The following is a 19,002-nucleotide window of genomic DNA, read 5'->3' as shown; positions in this document are numbered from 1 at the left end:
ATTCAGTTACGGAATAACATTTACCATTTCGAAATATGAGCAACATGGCAACTAAACTCGATAAAGAACTTAGTAAAGAACTAAACACGTAAAATCAACGAGCTAACGTGTGGCCAACTTAACGTTTTAAGGTGCGTTTAGCTCGGTGTGATAACCACGATTATCGCCTTACTAAGACTGTTCATAAATTATCGCTGCACAGTATCGGAAGGTATGGCATTTTGCTTCGAGCGTCTGTCTATGCGATTTTCGACGAGACAGTTGATCTTTTTTTTAGGCCACTTGAGGGAAGTCTCCCGTGAAGGTAGTGTCGCGAAAAATGGCTTTGAGCAAATTGACCAGTTGAACATCACTACGTTTTATTAAGCCATAAAATGTTAACACAAGACGAAAAAAAGCCTTGAATGAAATATAAAGAATCAAACTCACTTGGTTTTCCAACTTTGGCGTCGACTTTTAATCGTTGGGATGTGAGAACTGCCACAACGAGGGATGTTTCGCAATATCCTCCACAAGGATCTCATCCTGCTCATCGGAAAATGATGATGCAGACACTCCTTCCAATTCAAATGATCGTTTGCAACTGCGATTATATTCACCCTCCAGCCGTGAGACTATTTCAAACCAACGATGACCGTTAGCAAGTCTAGAGTCAGTCGTTCGATGCAAAACAGTCCCATTCAAAAGCAAAGAATTAGTGCTTTGGACAGTCGCTTCACGATCATCGTTGAGTCATGAACGATTATCATTGAGTGATAATCGCACCGAGCAAAACGTACCTTTACTGGTACAGGAACGGTACCCGTGATAGCATGTCTCATTTTCATAATATCCCGTAAAACAAGACAGGAATTCCTTATATATCGGGATAAAATCTCAGGTATTTTCAGTAATTTGAGATAGATATCATTGCTTTAGTTCCGTTACCGAGATATTGTTATCAAGAACAAAAGTATGTTGCAGATATAATTAGAAACTTGGTTATTCTCAACAATTTGACACCGAAATAGTAGCTCTTAGCATTCTCTCTTACCGAGTTATTACTTGCGGCCCGTTACAAGTAAAAAGTAAATTCTGGATATCTTGTACACACGTATATATCAACCTTCCGTTTGAAGGTCAATTTTAGGGAAACCGCAACCTCCTTTTACTCTAGACCAGTGGTTCATAACCTTTTTAGAATCACGTACCCCTTTCAGAATCTGATTAAAGCTATGTACCCCCTCCCCCAGACGTATTCCCATGAAAAACTTTGCATGCAATCTGTAAAATGTACTTTATTTCCTGAGATTTTAATGTCTTATAAATACATGAGACACAAAAAATTCTACTAAACTTTAAATTAAATCTAAAAAAAAAAAAAAAAAAAAAAAAAAAAAAATATATATATATATATATATATATATATATATATATATACATATACATACATATATATATATATATATATATATATATATATATATATATATATATATATATATATCTTTTATGCAAAAAAGTATAGCAAATAAAAATTCTCACGGGCACCTGAAACCTGGACCCTTGGTTAAGAACCCTCGCTCTAGACCTTTTATGCCAAATTTCACGACTGTGTAAGGCTTTGGATCTAAGATCTCATGATGTTCATTTGGATTCTACTGTAAAGCGAGTATGAAACTCGAGATCACAGTACAGGAGGTAACCCATCCAATTGACAATAGAGGACTCCTCCTCTTTACTAGCATGGCTAACAGGAGGACGACAGTAGTCTTCACAATGTACACCACAAATATAGGGATACAAGCAGCAAATGTCATATACTGGAATGCTAAACCGATGGAATGAAAGAGAAGGATTAACGTGTAGTCCAGTCTATCATAGAGGGTCAGTCAATAGAGGTGTAAAGGGTACGTGTTAACGAGGGAGTGTCAGACACAGGTTTATCTCATCCGACTTCTGTAATGACTTTTCTACGTCCTATTTCAGTCACAAAATAAAACTGTCCTTGTATCTCCACGTTATCCAGTTCATAAATGCATGATAAATATAAATACAACCTGCAAATGTGTAACTTTTTAAAATGTGTTAATGATAAGCATTTGCTTTGTAGATTTTTACAATGACATTAAAGTACCCGATAATGCTTCTGTTTAGTTTGCGAACCTTTTGGGCGAGTAAAGGTATTTGGAATAATAATGTCTTTCTTGACAGTTCATGGGAGATCGAAGCTCATAAGCTTCATTCTATCAACGAGAATAGCTGCCCTGGGAGTTTCTAGATTTGACACGAAAGACGAGGGAAAGTCACAGCCGAAAGCTCATGTAATCAGTAATAATACATCATCATAGCAAGTAAATTCTAAGGGATAGATAAGACACACACTATAATATACGTATAATTCCTGCACACACTGGTCGACGGTCTATCTGCTTGCATTGGGGCCCCTCAGCATGGGTGGTTTTAGAGTTTTCTGTTTGTGGAAGTGGTAATACTGCGTATTTATCCGTGGCGCGAAATCTTAAAATTACAAAGGAAGTAATAGATAACGTGGCGTGTCGAGTTTCACAAGAATTTTTATTTAATAATTTACTTTTATTTTATTTTATTTTATTCTTTATTATTTTATTTTATTTTATTCTTTATTATTTTATTTTATTTTATTTTGTTTTATTTTATTTTATTTTATTTTTAATAACGTGCAAACATGCATGCTCATTTTGTGACGCGAAGAAAAAATATTTTGTTGACACCGCTTTTATGGAATTCAGCACTCAAAATGACAGTTGTACATATAAAGGGACGCGAAATTATGGACTCCTAAATCGATTTTTCGAAGTAAGCTAAATTCACTTCGTATCGGATTTTTCCACTTAATGTTCGTTTTGAGAGCCACTATGACTCCGTCGGCATTGAAACAGCATGGCTATTGCTTGAATCTACGCACGGAAATTGGTCATACTCCTGCTTTATTCAAGGATAACAGAATACAAAGTCTATTCTGGATTTTTTTTTTTTCAAAATTGGCTGTTTAATATCGCCATTAATGTAATAAATTGGTTCTATATTTATAATGATCATTATCTTCCTCATTTCGCCTTTAATATAATACATTGGTTCTATATTCACAATAATCATTATCTCCCTGCCGTCATACCTTCCTTTTAAACACGTTCTACCGAATAGCGAAAAAAAAACGTCTGCATCCACCGAGTCCGCTGCCGCAGACGTCACCAGCGCGAACTGCGGAGGCTGGTGGAAACTTGTATTCTCTTGACCTTTTGTTATGTTTGACATTTTTGTGTTGCCTCTGCGAATTTCATCATCATCATCATCATCACGTTCGTAAGTACGTTCTAAAACCGGACGTTTGCCCATTCAAATAATGCAGCAACTGGTAAGAATGACCTAGCCGATAGAAATAACATACAATGTGGTTTGTTTGTTCGGTAAACATGAAGTATGTCGCTCAAAACGGGTGCACTTTTGAAAGTCACAGATACCGGAATAAAGTAGTTGTCAAGATCGAAACAAAAACCGGGTGGATGAAATGTGAACATGAAACAAACAAACAAACATATGAAAAGAGTGAATCCTCTTTGAAAGTAATCAAAATCCGCTAACGGAGAGACGAGTCACTTGCGTCCGCTGTCGTAGATGGGTATTTGGGGGCCCAGGAGTTTACAGGTCTCTCGTGGACCCCCTTTATAGTTGGTAGGTGTATGTATAAAGACATTGTATGGAGGTCCGAAGCCTATAAACCCCTCCCTTCTTAAGCCTCGACACTTTACGCCATTTGCACGTGATTCCGGGCGAAGGCCGATGTGATTTCAAGCAGCATTAGCTAATTCAGTCTTACTATCACCCGTACAATTCTCGTGAAAGACCGCAGGAATGTTCTTTTGCTTCCAGAAGGAAAAGCAAAGGTAAGTCCTAATCTATGATCTTAGGGATTTTCAAACTTTTTTGGTTACGACCCCTACAGATTACTTTAATATACTCGCGACCCCCCCCCCCCCCCCACCAGCAACAAAGCATTACTGACATTCACCATAACACATTTCCCTGTCTCCGTGTATCTGATTGCCTTTCAATATACGTATGTATCTATGTATTTATGGATGTACGTATGTATGTATGAATACAAGCCTTCATCTCTCTCTCCTTCTATCGTACTTGACGACTATTGACAAGTAATATAACGCGTGTGTGATAGGGCCTTTTTCCGTCTTTTTTTCTTTTGTTTTTGTTTTGTTTTGTTTTGCGTTTGCATATGGGCTTTCCCTATGCAAATAGACTGACCCTAGCACACTAACAAGGCAGCATTCTTAGTGCCCATGTAAACAAACATGGCGCCATCCGAGTGAGGTCTCGAGAATCACGTTATTTTTAAGACGTATAGTTTTGTGTTTTTTTCCTATCTGCTATTAACAATACCATAGTCATAATTATCATCGCCATCACCATTACTGCTACTACTACTACTACTACTACTGCTGCTACTGCTGCTACTGCTGCTACTGCTGCTACTGCTGCTGCTGCTGCTACTGCTGCTGCTGCTGCTACTGCTGCTGCTGCTGCTACTGCTGCTGCTGCTGCTGCTGCTACTGCTGCTGCTGCTGCTGCTGCTGCTGCTGCTGCTGCTACTATTGCTGCTGCTGCTGCTGCTGCTGCTACTACTGCTGCTGCTGCTGCTGCTGCTGCTGCTACTACTGCTGCTGCTGCTTCTACTACTACTACTACTACTACTACTACTACTACTACTACTACTACTACTAGTGTTATTGTGTTACTGTTACTATTATTATTGTTATTCTTATTCTTATTGTTGTTATAATAACTATAATAATAATTATTCTTATTATTATTAAGTAATAAGTAACGTCATAATAATAATGCTGATGATGATGGTGCCTATAATATAGTTTATAGCAGCTCGGAGAAAATATTGTAATGATGACTTACTGGGGAGAAATCAGACAGTAATGACGGGAAATTCAGTCACATGCGTAATATTTGACATTTACGTTAGAATGCTGTCTGATAAAAAGGAATAAAAATGCCAAGGTTTTGTAAATGGTAATAGTGGATAAAAGTGAATAAATTTAAATCTATTATGATTACTGATTTAATGCATGGATTAATATGATTCGGTTGGTTTAGTGATTATCAGTATTGAGTAAAAAAATCATGTAGCTGTATTTCTATTTTTGGCATTATCGTGAAAAGTTTAATGAAGCCTGTCACACACACCGAAAATAGATAAACAAATTCAATGAATAGAAGAATACAAAACCATACAGTTTCGAACATTAATGCTGTGGCAGTGCATCTACTCACACGCACCCGCGCGCGCAAACGCACGCACACGCACGCACGCACGCACATACACACACACACGCACGCATGCACACACGCACGCATGTACACACACACACACACACACACACACACACACACACGCACGCACGCACCCACACACACCCACACACACACACACACACACACACACACACACACACACACACACACGAACACCCCCCCCCCCACACACACACACGTGTGTGTGAGTGCACATCCATTTTTGGGTATGAATGGATGTATAATATATATATATACATATATATATATATATATATATATATATATATATACAAAATATATATATATATATATGTATATGTGTGTGTGTGTGTGTGTGTGTGTGTTTTCATGAAAATCGCAGGACAAAATCGTAAATGAAAATGAAGAAATCCGATATCTCAAATAGTCTTTAGCTTTAGCTAGATTAAGGTTGGCCCAAATTTGACACAACGGATTTAGGATATGGTATGTAAACTAACATTTTCAAATTTCACTACGGTATCATAATTGATTGGTCCTGGGTAAGACAATAAACTGCACCCTGGGGTTCCCTTGAACAAGGATAGCACCCTATTAGCTCCCTATGCCAGGGTTGCGGTGAAGCTGTCGGCAGTAGGGCAGTGGATATCTGGTGAAAACACCTTCGGTTCTACCGATTACTGGTTTCACCAAACAATATGTCAGGCGTATTGCAGTGTAACTGTTTCAAAGCGGCAGAGATAGTTCCTCTAATTAGTTGGAGACTGCGAGTTGAGAAGGAGCCTGGGGGATTCCACTCAACTTTTCTTTTCTCCTGACAAACCTCTACACCAATGATTGAATACAGAAATGATAATTGATACCACATCGCCCATCGCGTGGATTATCAAGAGGCGCGTTGTTCAGTGGGCATCTGGAAGACAAAGAAGACAAAGAAAACATGTCCAATTAATTAAAAATCAGAACGTGGAACGTAAGGAAAATGAAAGAGATGGGTAAATTGCATAATGTCTGTAACGAAATGGATAGATACAACATTCAAATACTAGGAATCAGTGAGACCAATTGGAAAAGTAATGGAAGTTTCAAAACTAAAGAAAACAAGACAGTTCTTTTTTCTGGAAAAGAAGAAGGAAATTTTAGTCACGGAGTTGCTATGATTCTCACGAAAAAAACTGCAAATGCACTAAGTGGGTACAGCCCAATAAATGATCGCGTTATAAAAGTCAGAATACAAGCAAAACCTCATAATATTAGTATTATACAATGCTACGCACCAACCAACATTGCAAGTGATGAAGAAATGGAACATTTTTATAACACTCCAAGAAACTTTAGACACAATCCCTAACAGAGATGTAAAAGTAATTATGGGAGACCTCAACGCCAAAGTAGGCAAAAATGATCTAAAAAATGACAAATGTGGAAAATTCGGCCTTGGAGATATAAATGAAAGAGGTGAAGATTTTATTGAATTCTGTAGTGCAAATAATCTAATTATAGCCAATACATTGTTCCAACACCAGCCAAGAGACTTGTACACGTGGTTTTCACCAGACAAAAGAACACGCAACCAAATTGACTGCATTGTGTTGAACCAGAAATGGAAAAGTATAAAAAATGCCAAGACAAGACCTGCAACAGCGACCACCAACTACTAACTATCGACTTTCAAATAAGACTCAAAAAGATGGAGCGTCCAACATCACCTCTAAAGCTCGACTACAAAACTCTTGACAACAATTACAGTGTCAGGGTTCGACTTATAAAAAGATATAAGAATCAGAACAGTCAAGGTCAACGGAAAAACACCAGAGGAAACATACAGAAAGGTTTACTATTACCGGCACTATACATACACATACATAGCAAAATATGTACAAACAGGAGCGTGGGAGTGAGAGAGGATCCAGCGGAGCAGGCGAGGTCACATGGCGGAAGGGAGCACACGAGTCAGAAGTCACGGGACAACTACTGAATTTTTGACTGGTGCTCCTTTTATGGGCCGCGCCGATGTTTACAACGAAATCCTCGTCCCCCCACACGGGCAGAAGGCCAATCACGGGTGACCTGGGACCGCCCACTTTGACCGAGTAAACATCGCGGAAGGTCCGGTGTATGTTCGGGAAGGCGACCAATCACAGGCAAGCTACTGCCGCCCCGCGAGCTCCAGAGAACCTCATGAGAAGGACAGCAGTGCCCAAGATGAACTTGACATCTCGCCCCATCTTTTTAAGATAAGCATCCGGAGTGGATATTATCTACAAACATCTTGGGCACCGATGTTCTTGGTTCCTTCTAGCCTGGGCCGCTGTCGGTTTCCTCTGGTGAATGTAGCTCCAGGGCCTTCCCTTCCGTCACCCGCACTCACCCGGCGATCACGGTCCTGCCTTCTGTCGGGCTTGGTGCACCGTCGCTCCTCCACCAGTCCCTCTACTCCCGGTAGCTTCTCCGGGGTGTCCTCGGCAGGCAGCTCCTCCGGGGTGTCCTCGGCGGGCAGCTTCTCCGGGGTGTCCTCGGCAGGCAGCTCCTCCGGGGTGTCCTCGGCAGGCAGCTCCTCCGGGGTGTCCTCGGCAGGCAGCTCCTCCGGCAGGTCCCGGCAGGCAGCTCCTCCGGCAAGTCCTCGGCTGGCAGCTCCTCCGCAAGTCCTCGGCAGGCAGTTTCTCCTGCGCGTCCCCGGCGGGCAGTTTCTCCTGCGCGTCCCCGGCGGGCAGTTTCTCCTGCGCGTCCCCGGCGGGCAGTTTCTCATGTGCGTCCTGGGCAGACAGTTCCTCCTGCGCGTCCTGGGCAGGCGACGACTCATCCGGTGCGTCCTGGGCAGGCGACGACTCATCCGGTGCGTCCTGGGCAGGCGACGACTCATCCGGTGCGTCCTGGGCAGGCGACGACTCATCCGGTGCGTCCTGGGCAGGCGACGACTCATCCGGTGCGTCCTGGGCAGGTGACGACTCATCCGGTGCGTCCTTGGCAGGCGACGACTCATCCGGTGCGTCCTGGGCAGGTAGCCCTTCCGACAGCCCGATGCTCACCATCTCCTTGGGCATGCATCCCACGCCAACTGGTCGTTCGGGTGCACATCTCGCACCCACCAGTTTACCAAGCGGACATGCAACGGCGGCTAACTCCTCCGACTTACGCGCAGTCGCTTGCGTGGTGTTCACTGTCGGCTGAGGCTTCCCCGACCGCGCCTGCTTCTTCCAACGGCCGTTCCCCGGGAGTCTCTTACGCTTCTGTCCGTCTTGCCGACAGGATTCCCGCTGCGACGGGTCCTTGGGCAGACGGAACGCGTCCAGGTGCGACTCTGTGGACAGTCGCTCCTCTGGCCAGCGTTCTACTCCCGGGACTTGAGTTTCCCGGACGACGTGCTCCCTCGCGTAGGGAGGGCCAGAGCAAGGCCAAAAGCGGGGACCGACGTTCCTCCATAGCGCTTGCTCTGCCTTCCGACGCCTGTCCTCTTCTCGGTTCCTGCGACGCTGCTCTTCCGACAGCTGCCTCTGTATCTCCCGTTTCCGGTAGTACAGGGCCAGCTGCTCGCGTCTGATCCTCTCCTGCTCCTGTATGTAGTGATAAAAGGCCATGCCTTCAAGGCCTAACAGATCACCTTCCTTCACGTAGTCCCTCATGGTGCCGTTTTCCAGACCGTCTGATCCTGGCAAGGTCGCCAATGTCAGGGGTTTGACTTATAAAAGATATAAGAATCAGAACAGTCAAGGTCAACGGAAAAACACCAGAGGAAACATACAGAAAGGTTTACTATTACCGGCACTATACATACACATACATAGCAAAATATGTACAAACAGGAGCGTGGGAGTGAGAGAGGATCCAGCGGAGCAGGCGAGGTCACATGGCGGAAGGGAGCACACGAGTCAGAAGTCACGGGACAACTACTGAATTTTTGACTGGTGCTCCTTTTATGGGCCGCGCCGATGTTTACAACGAAATCCTCGTCCCCCCACACGGGCAGAAGGCCAATCACGGGTGACCTGGGACCGCCCACTTTGACCGAGTAAACATCGCGGAAGGTCCGGTGTATGTTCGGGAAGGCGACCAATCACAGGCAAGCTACTGCCGCCCCGCGAGCTCCAGAGAACCTCATGAGAAGGACAGCAGTGCCCAAGATGAACTTGACATACAGAATTACAGTGTCAAACAAATTTGAATTGCTCAATCACTGTGAAGTTGATAAAACACCAAATGAGTTGTGGGAAGAAGGTAAAGAACTCCTGCTGAGCGCTGGATATCTGAAGAAACACTAAGTGAAATTGAAGCAAGATGATGCCTAAAATCAAAGGGTATCAATAATTCAGTTGAAGAAGTAATTTACAAAAACCAAAATACAAAAAATCAAAGATTGTTGCGACGAGACAAGGAAAAATATTTAAATGAACATTGCCAGAGAATTGAAAACTTCTATCAATAGGACAGCTAAAGAACTCTACCAAGGAGTACGAAACATTACACGAAAATTTAAACCTACAATGAACACAATCAAAACTGAAGATAGACTAGTTTTATGTGATGGAAAAGAAGTCAAAGATAGATGGAATCAATATTGTTTCAACCTATACAAAAAGAATAAAGATCCAACAACAACATTAATTAGACTCAATGACAGCGAAGATGAACCACCGCCATTGCTAGACGAAGTTATAAAAGCCATTAAAGAATTAAAGAATAACAAGAGCCCAGGAATAGATGAAATAGCAGAACTAATCAAGAATGCTGGCGAAAGTGTTGAATACTTCTACAAACTTTGTACGAAAATTTGGAATGAAAGAAGATGGCCACAAGACTGGGTAAAATCAGTCTTTACTCCCATACCTAAAAAAGGTGACGCTCTCCAATGCAATAATAACAGGACGATTGCATTAATAAGTCACAGCAGCAAAATTTTGTTGAAAATTATTGCTGAAAGAATGAAGTTAAAGTTAAGAGAAGAAACTGCAGACGAACAAGCAGGTTTTCGCCCTGGAAAAGGTACCAAAAACCAGATCCTAAATCTGAAATTGATCATAGAGAAAAAAAGGGAATGTCAGAAAGACCTATACCTGTGTTTCATCGATTACTCGAAAGCTTTTGATACTGTTGATCACGATATCCTCTGGAATAACATGAACGATATGAAATTTCCAAAACACATCATCCAACCAATAAAAGCCATGTATGACCAACAACAAGCAGCTGTAAGGACCACTTATGGGTCAACAGAATGGTTGGAAGTCAACCAAGGAGTACGACAAGGTTGCATTCTGTCTCCGCACCTTTTTAATATATATTCTGAAGTAATTATGAGAGGTGCTCTAGAGAATTTTGAAGGAACTGTAGATGTTAGAGGATACAAAATATCAAATCTAAGATACACCGATGATGTAGTTTTAATTGCCAGCAGTATCATTGAACTACAATAACTACTAGATAAAGTTAGAGAAGCAAGCAAAGAGGCTGGTTTATTTCTTAATGCCAAGAAAACTAAGACCATGAAGATTCTAAGATAACCGGCAATGAACGATGATGAACATGTTACAATAAATGGAGTGGTTGTGGAAAATGTGAAAGAGTTCACTTATCTTGGAGCTGTTTCTACTAACACATATAGTGATTCACCAGAAATAAAAAGAAGAATTGCTATTGCCAAAAACGCCACAGTTGCTCTCAATAACATCTGCAAAGACCGAAGCATTACCTTACGGACAAAGCTGAGGTTATTGAACTCATTAGTTTTCCCAATTGCGTCATATGGTTCTGAGTGTTGGGTGCTGAAGAAGATAGACAAGAAAAAGGTCAATGGTTTTGAACTGTGGTTTACAGATGAGTATTGCATATTAACTGGACAGAAAAGAAAATGAATGATGAAGTGCTGAGAAAAATAAATTGTAAAGACCGGCTATTGGACATCTTGAACAAAAGGAAACTAAGGTTTATTGGTCATGTGATGAGAAGTGGAAGTATTGAGAAAAACTTGCTGACAGGGATGGTGATAGAAAACAGAGGAAGAGGCAAACCAAAGACAAAACAGCGACAACATCAAAGATATTTGCGGGCTGACGATGTTACAAGTGGAAAGAAAAGCGCAAGATCGAGGTGAGTGGTGGAGAGGTCCACAGCTGCTCAAACATTTGATGATCATAATTGATACTGCACTTCGAGGTAAAAATAACCTTTATTCTTGTAAAAAAAATATTGATAAAAAACTCTTTATAAACTTTGATATCAACATATGACGTATTTGAGTACAGAACTTTCACAGCATGTGAAAAAACAATAACAATAATCTTGAATGCACTAATCTTGTTGAAGCATGTGAATGAACCTTAAGGCTGATGAAATAAAAAAAAATAACAGTCTCGCTTATTTGTAAGAGAAAGGTAGACTTGCAGGTCCTGCAAGAAAATCTAGTTTTCTCAGATCAACCAGGATAGCGACACCTACTCTTGATTGCATAAACTGGCAATACCTGAGGCATGTTGTATGCGCCAGTAGTACGGGTTTCAACATTTGATATAGGTCGATTTTTTTTTTTTTTTTTTTTTTTTTTTTTTTTTTTAAGCCTCCCCCCCCCTTCCCTCCTGAACGCCAGGCTGCCCATTGGCTCTTTATTAACCTTGGTAGAGTCTCTTCGGTACTTAAGCCACAAGTTTGAACATGCCATATCGAACATATGTAGCATTGCTCGGACAGTGTATTTGAAAGTGCGTGACTTATTTCTATAATATGATTTGGTCTGCTATATCCACACCCCCCATGCTTTCATTCTATGCTTCAATACTCCTTGGGCGCTGTATGTTCAGAAACGTTTTCGTCTTCTTACACCATCTCTGGCAATGTGATGTTGGCTCCATGCCATGCTGATTGGAAGCAATAAATATGTCTTTCTTATCATACCAAACAGTCACCGAGAATCCTCTGTCATCCTGTACACGAGTCTGGAGTGCCTCTACCGAATGTCTTTAATTCTTTTTTGGTTTTGTGCCTACAAGTTTTAGGTACCAGATTTTTTTAAGTGTGCCAGTAGCACCTATCCCAAACTCGGTCTTAATTTCAAGAAGGCGAGGTGTGGTGAAGAACCTGCCGAAGTAGAATGAGGTTCCATGGAGTACAGAATTCAAATTCACAAATCTTAGGACTCCAGCCTCATCGGTCAGATTGTTGAAGCCTTTTACCCTCAAGTTTGTTCTAGTCACCGAACTCATGAGCTGTTCTTTACCCTGATAGAACTCAAAATCAAGAATAAGGCCATCTGGTGAAGCAAGTGCAATGACTTTCAGGCCATGTGAATTTGGCTTCCGTGGACAAAACTGTTTCAAGATAGTACGACTTGTAAAGGGGATGACCATCTTATTCACAGCAACAGAGGGTGTTCTCTCCAACTCCATACAACTCAGCCTGATGCTGATTAATAAAGGCTCAAGTTTCCAAAGTTTGTTTTCTTCTTGCTAGGAGTCACTGTACTGTCGTGAACAAGCTCAAGGTGGGCCCTCAAAACCTAAAAAAAAAAAATTCTGGCCATTGCATCTGCAATAATGGAAATCCTTGTCCCTTCATTCCAGTACATGTTTTCTGGGGAATTTCAGTACACCCATGATAAAATTAATACCAACGAATTTTTAATATCTTTATTTACTTGAAGTGGTTCCAGTCTTAACAAATTAATTCTTCTGTGTCTCTACAGTATGGGTTCGTATATATTTTCAGATATATATAATTAAAATACTCAACTGGAGACAAAGGCTCTGATGATCCTGCAATTTCATTTGGTGAATACTGGAATACTGGAACCCAAGCACTCTCCTTATTTCTTACTGCTGAGTTACATCCTGCTGATAATAAAATTTTGTTCCTTCTAGATTCCTCTTGACCTTCAGTTAAAGGTGAAGGTTCTGCAGGCACCATCTCTTCTTCCTGCTCTAAGTCTCCATTGTTTCTGGTGGTAAATTCTTGAGACCACTCATCCTCAGAAAGGACTTCTACATCAGAATCCTCGAATAATAGTACGATATCAGAATCTGAAAAATATTGAGAAGTCAGGGTTTGTGCCAAATATTTTACGACCATCTATAAAATATGATGATTATATATTTGAGAAAAAAAGTAAAATAAGATAATGACTAAATACCTCATATATTCTATAGCAACAAACCTGTTATGTAAATTGAAATTACAGTAAAGAATCCACATTGCAGAACAGAAGAGACCATGGTGGCCGAGTGGTTAGAGCATCTTATTCAAGACTGTCACGACGGCAATCTGAGTTTGAGGGTTCGAGTCACCGGCCGACGCGTTGTTCCCTTGGTCAAGGAACTTCACCTCGGTTGCCTACCAAGCCAGTGCCAGTCCCAAGCCCGCGTATATAGAGGATTGGCGTCAGGAAGGGCATTTGGCCATAAAAAGATATCTGCCAGAACCTGATCATGGCGACCCCATATAAGAAAAAAATAAAATAAAAAATACACATTGCAGAATGCATGGAGCTGGGGCAATGTAAATTACATAGTCATAAATGACCCACACCTCATATAAGGTTCGTGTTAAAACATTTATTTTTCATAGGAGTAATATTTTATGCTATATGTTACAAGTAAAAACTGCAGACAAAATTCTTTAACAAATGTCACACCTGGTATCGTAAATATTTCTCCAGGAATAGTATTGACATATAGATGCAACCTTGCATGTTTATTACATAGTGAAACTCCCGATGTGCTCACATAGACCCAAACTACTTTATGATTTTTCTTCTCCCATTGAAATCGTGAATTATATCAATAATTAATGGTTTATAACATCTCTTGACTTTACTCGTTGATGCTATATTTTCTAAATATGAGTACCATTACTTTGAAAAAGCATGAATTCGAATTAACTTACTCATGGTGGTGAAAACCTAAGAAGCTTATGTATCTGATTCTTTCCTGGCCTCCATGACACTCTGAGAGGATTTAAATGCATCTCCAAATGTTCATTTTTGATATGTTAGTTATCATAGAAAACAATCTAATAAAAAAAAGGGCGACTATCATGTACTCTGGTGACACATCCCTCTTGGAAAAAGTGTACCATATTGGACACAAATTTACTATATTAGGTACAAATGGGATGTGTATACATTTGTGTGTACATATATATATTTTCACTTTTTTATTGGTATTTATTTCTTTGCTTCTGTACTACGAATTTGGCAAAATTACGATAGCATCTTTGCTTTTAGCTCACATTTTTCCCATAACCAATTTAAGGTAATGGGTGCCGCATTTTTGTTAGGTATATCAGGTGTACATGTCAAGGAGGAATGGTTATATTCATATGTGAATATTCTGTTCTTGAGAAGAATACCATATTGCCCGTAACAGTCAAGTGTGACACTCTAATCCAGGGCTGTCAAACTCCTTTACCCCAGGGGGCCACATTTCACTTTAGTATGCAATATACGATCCAGATAATTATGAATCGACGCGACGAAACGCCCATGTGGTTGACGTAAAAATGATGGAGGCTATTTCATTCTGTGATCATCTTAAAAGATGAAGGACTAGCTTAAATAATTGTGTAAAACGGCCGATTGTAAGACAAATAACAAATGTTCTCCAGGCCGCATGTTTAAATCCGCTGCTCTAATCGGTTTTAGCTAGACAAATGACAATAGTAGTAGTAGTGGTAATAGTGATAATGTTGGCACCCGTCGATGCACTCACAACTTGGGAAAATCAACTGGGTCCTCCTCGTGTCTATTAATTAAGACCACCGCAAAAACTGTGCAAGGCCTGTGTGATCATCCCGATGTTTCCCAGTATCCATGACCCCTCTAATTGATAAAAAGATTAGAACATATAATGAAATAGTAAAGCACCTAGAAGGCACAAATTAAACTAGAAACAAGAGAGAAATATTGGCTAGACTTCCTAGATTCGATTTACAGACAAATTCGTCAGAAATATGGGAGAAAATCAGAATAAAATAATCAACAAGATGAGTGTACCTAGATGCAAAGATGAAAGCAAATTAATTCATCCTCTCAAGAATCTCTGCCGAGAGACATAGTAGTTGAGTTGCAGAAGAGTGAACAAATCCATCGTCATCAAGGGGCTAACTCCTACAGGGCCCATGGCCGCATTCACCCTTCGCTTCCAGCCACGAGGATTCCTCATGACGAGTCTCCAGGCAGGCTCTTGGCCCATCTCCAACTCCTCGTGACAGGTCTGGTCGAGCTGTCCAAGCCATGACCTCCTAGGTTGTCCCACGGGCCTCCTCCATCCAGGATTGTCTCGCTGAGAGACAACCTGATGGGCAGGGTCATCCATAGGGAAATGAGCTAAGTGCCCATATAGCCTGAGTTGGTGATCCCGGATTATGCAAGTAACAGGTCCCATGCCTGTCTCATGATGTAGCTGTCAGTTAGACATGTGGTCTTGCCAACTGTACCCCATGATCCGACAAAGAGACTTGTTACAAAAGACATCAAGACAAGACTCCAAGACAGTAGACGGTGTCCAGGTTTCACTTTCATAAAACAAAATTGGCAGTATCAAGGCTTTGTAGCTTGGTTGTGCATAGGTACTAACATCTCCAAATGCTCTTGTTGACCGAGTTTTTGGCTCCTTCTGCCAGACCAATCTATCAACTGACTTGGTTTGACAGCCCAGAGATATGGACTACGTTACCAAGGTATGCAAAGCTCTCTGTGACTCTGTCCTCACTGTAAGCATGGACTGACTGAATGGGTTCCCCTAATAGGCCCCCAAAGTCCTGAATCTTGGTCGTGGTCGAGAAGACCTCTAGGTCCAAGGGCTTCACCTCATTGCTAAATGCATTAAGAGCCATCACCAGTGACTCCAGAGACTCAGATAGGATAGCAACATCATCAGCAAAGTCAAGGTCTCAGACTGATATTGCCTAATGTTGCTCCACACTGATTTTGGCTAGTAGCTCTGCCCATTATCCAGTCCATGCATGTGTTGAAAAGTGTTGGTGTAAGGACAACCTTACCCAACCCCTGAATTAACAGGGAAGAAGTTCAGCAAAGCCCCACCACTCTTTACAGCACTTTCAGTACCGTTATATAGGCCTGCTATTAGGCCAATAATCCGTGTTGGAATTCCCCTAAGTCTCAGAATCTCCCATAGTGATTCTCAATGCACTGAGTGAATCACCTTCTTTGGGTTGATGTAGGCTGCAAGCACCTCATGACCGAACTCACGATGGCATTCCACAATTACTTCAAGCACTAGGATACAGTCTATTGTGGACTTCCCAGTAGTGAATCCAGATTGCTCTGGTCTCTGGTGCCTTAGTAGGTGGTTGCAGATATGTTTCAGAGGAATGTGGGCAAAAACCTTGCCTAGTATACTGAGCGGTGTAATGCTATGGTTTTCTCTCCCCTTCCAGAGAGGGATGACCATGCCCCTCAACAGGTCAGGAGGAATGGAACCAGACTGCCTGATGGCAGTTAAGATTGCATTCAAGCCCCATGCTTGGTACCGATACTCAAAATACTTAGCCCAATGTTCACGAACCTGAACATGATCTGAGATGATCTGTCCATCCACTGAGCAGACTACAGTCATATGCAAGGAGGGCTTAGAGTTCAGTTTTCTCAGGGTTTGGTAGGCAGGGCGAAGGTCACTTACCAAGAAATAGCCCTCCACTTCCTCAGCAAGATTAGTGATGAACTGTTCCTTGTCCCTCCTCAGCAATGTCCGAACCCTATGCACCAAAGAATGACACAAGTCGTGCTTGCCATTCAGCCAAACCATGCAACACACTTTGGTGTCCTCCAATGTCTCCAGGGAGATGAAATTCCGCCTTGCCTTCAGGCGTACGCCAATGAACTCCTGCATAGAATTAATATTACTATGAAAGACATGGAAAATTTAGACAATGAATGGGAAATAGTAAATGCTTTAAAAAGAGGGAAATCCACTGCACATGGGGATGGTGGGATTACATATATCATATCATTAATGCATTAGCAGAAGTTATGGGTAATCTTTTATACTTGTTATTCGACCACAGCTAGTTAACTGGAAATATTCCAAATAAATGGAAACAATTTGTAATTATACCAAAGCCTGAGGCATATAGGTCAGTATCATTAACATCATGTCTATTTTAAACCTTGGAAAGAATGATCCTCGACAAGCTTAAAAAAAGAAAGAAATATTAATTAATTTATGGTGGGGAAAAGTACTATGCATTGTATTACTACTTTCTTAGGAAATGACAAATGCAAATATACTACATGCATTGACTTGGAGAATGCATTTGACAAAGCTGAAGGTTGAATATTATCTGAATTTTACAAACTAGGTGTAAAAGGAAAGTTGCTGTCATGGATCATCAGTATCTACATGCAAGAAAAGCTAGAGTATTGTTTCAAGGTTCCTGTTCTAGGGTGATGAGATTAGAAATGGTACTTCCCAAGGGGTGCACTAAGTCCAGTGTTGTTTAATGTTCTGATGGACATATTGCCAAAATATAATACCCTAATCATGTGGTATATTGTAAGGTATGCTAACAATCTTTTGCTACAAGCGCCATTATTAAGTGTAATGAAAGAAACTAAAATTTGAGGAAGTTTGTAAGAAAGATGGGCATGCAATATTAACTAATAAAACAAAATCTATGTCACATTGTGGAATAGAAGGTGGAGAAACAGACTTAGTGTAAAATTGTAAAAAAAAAGGACTAGAAAGTTCAAGTTTTAGTTATAACAGTATCTATCTGCTAAACGAAAATTGTATGATATTGAAGAATTTATTGTAAAGTGTAATTGTAGAATTAGGCCATTACATGCAGCACTATGGAACAGACTAGGGTCATCCATAAATGTTCTTAGACAAATTTATACTGCATATAGTAGGAGACTTATTGATTATGCTGCACCCATGTTAGTAACAATAATCAAAAACAAAATGGAAAAACTATAAAAGGTTCAAACCAAAGTTATGAGAGTAATATTCATAAAGGGCAGATATTTCAGAACTGAACATCTGTGACCAATGATCTGCATATCTCTCGTGACCACGCTTCGTAGCAATTCTGTTGTTGATGTTCCCGCAGCTGTCGCCCATTGGCGAGATTCTTCACTGTGTTCCGAGTGTCCTTTTGAGATCTTCATTGACTGAGTAGGGAGAGATACTGAAATAGGTTCCCGATGTTTTCTTCAGTAGCAGTGTCTATACTAGACGGGAGATCCTTGACCATTGACCATGACGTGGTTCTGATCAGCAGGTTCAAACAGTGAGTGCACTCTCTGCTCTTGTTTGAAATTCACACCCACCACCTGCTAACTGTGGCTTCACGTATCAGGGTTACCTGTGGGCATTCGAGGTAAAGTTCCTTGCCCGCGGCGACGCGAACTCTCGGACTCGGATTGTCGAGACAGCCTTTGAGTCCAATACTCTAACCATCAGACATGATTAAGTCACCGCGGCCTCTACAACTATGCATATGCATATAATGAGAGGAGCATCAGTGTCTTATAATAACAAACAGCAAACTGAAGAGAAAAATTGAAACTAATCTCAATATGAGACGGAATACTTGAAGTGAATTCACTGTTTGGCTGTAAATTTATCCTGGACAGTGGAAATATTAGACCAATCAAATGTCTTAGTCTCGCTTCAGAGAGACCAGTGACAAAGCTTCCATGGGTAGGTAATACTTGCAGTGCAATACGGATGA

Source organism: Penaeus monodon, chromosome 3 (assembly GCF_015228065.2).
Source record: "Penaeus monodon isolate SGIC_2016 chromosome 3, NSTDA_Pmon_1, whole genome shotgun sequence".
Taxonomy (NCBI): Eukaryota; Metazoa; Arthropoda; class Malacostraca; order Decapoda; family Penaeidae; genus Penaeus; species Penaeus monodon.
Note: the sequence above shows the minus strand (reverse complement) of the source record.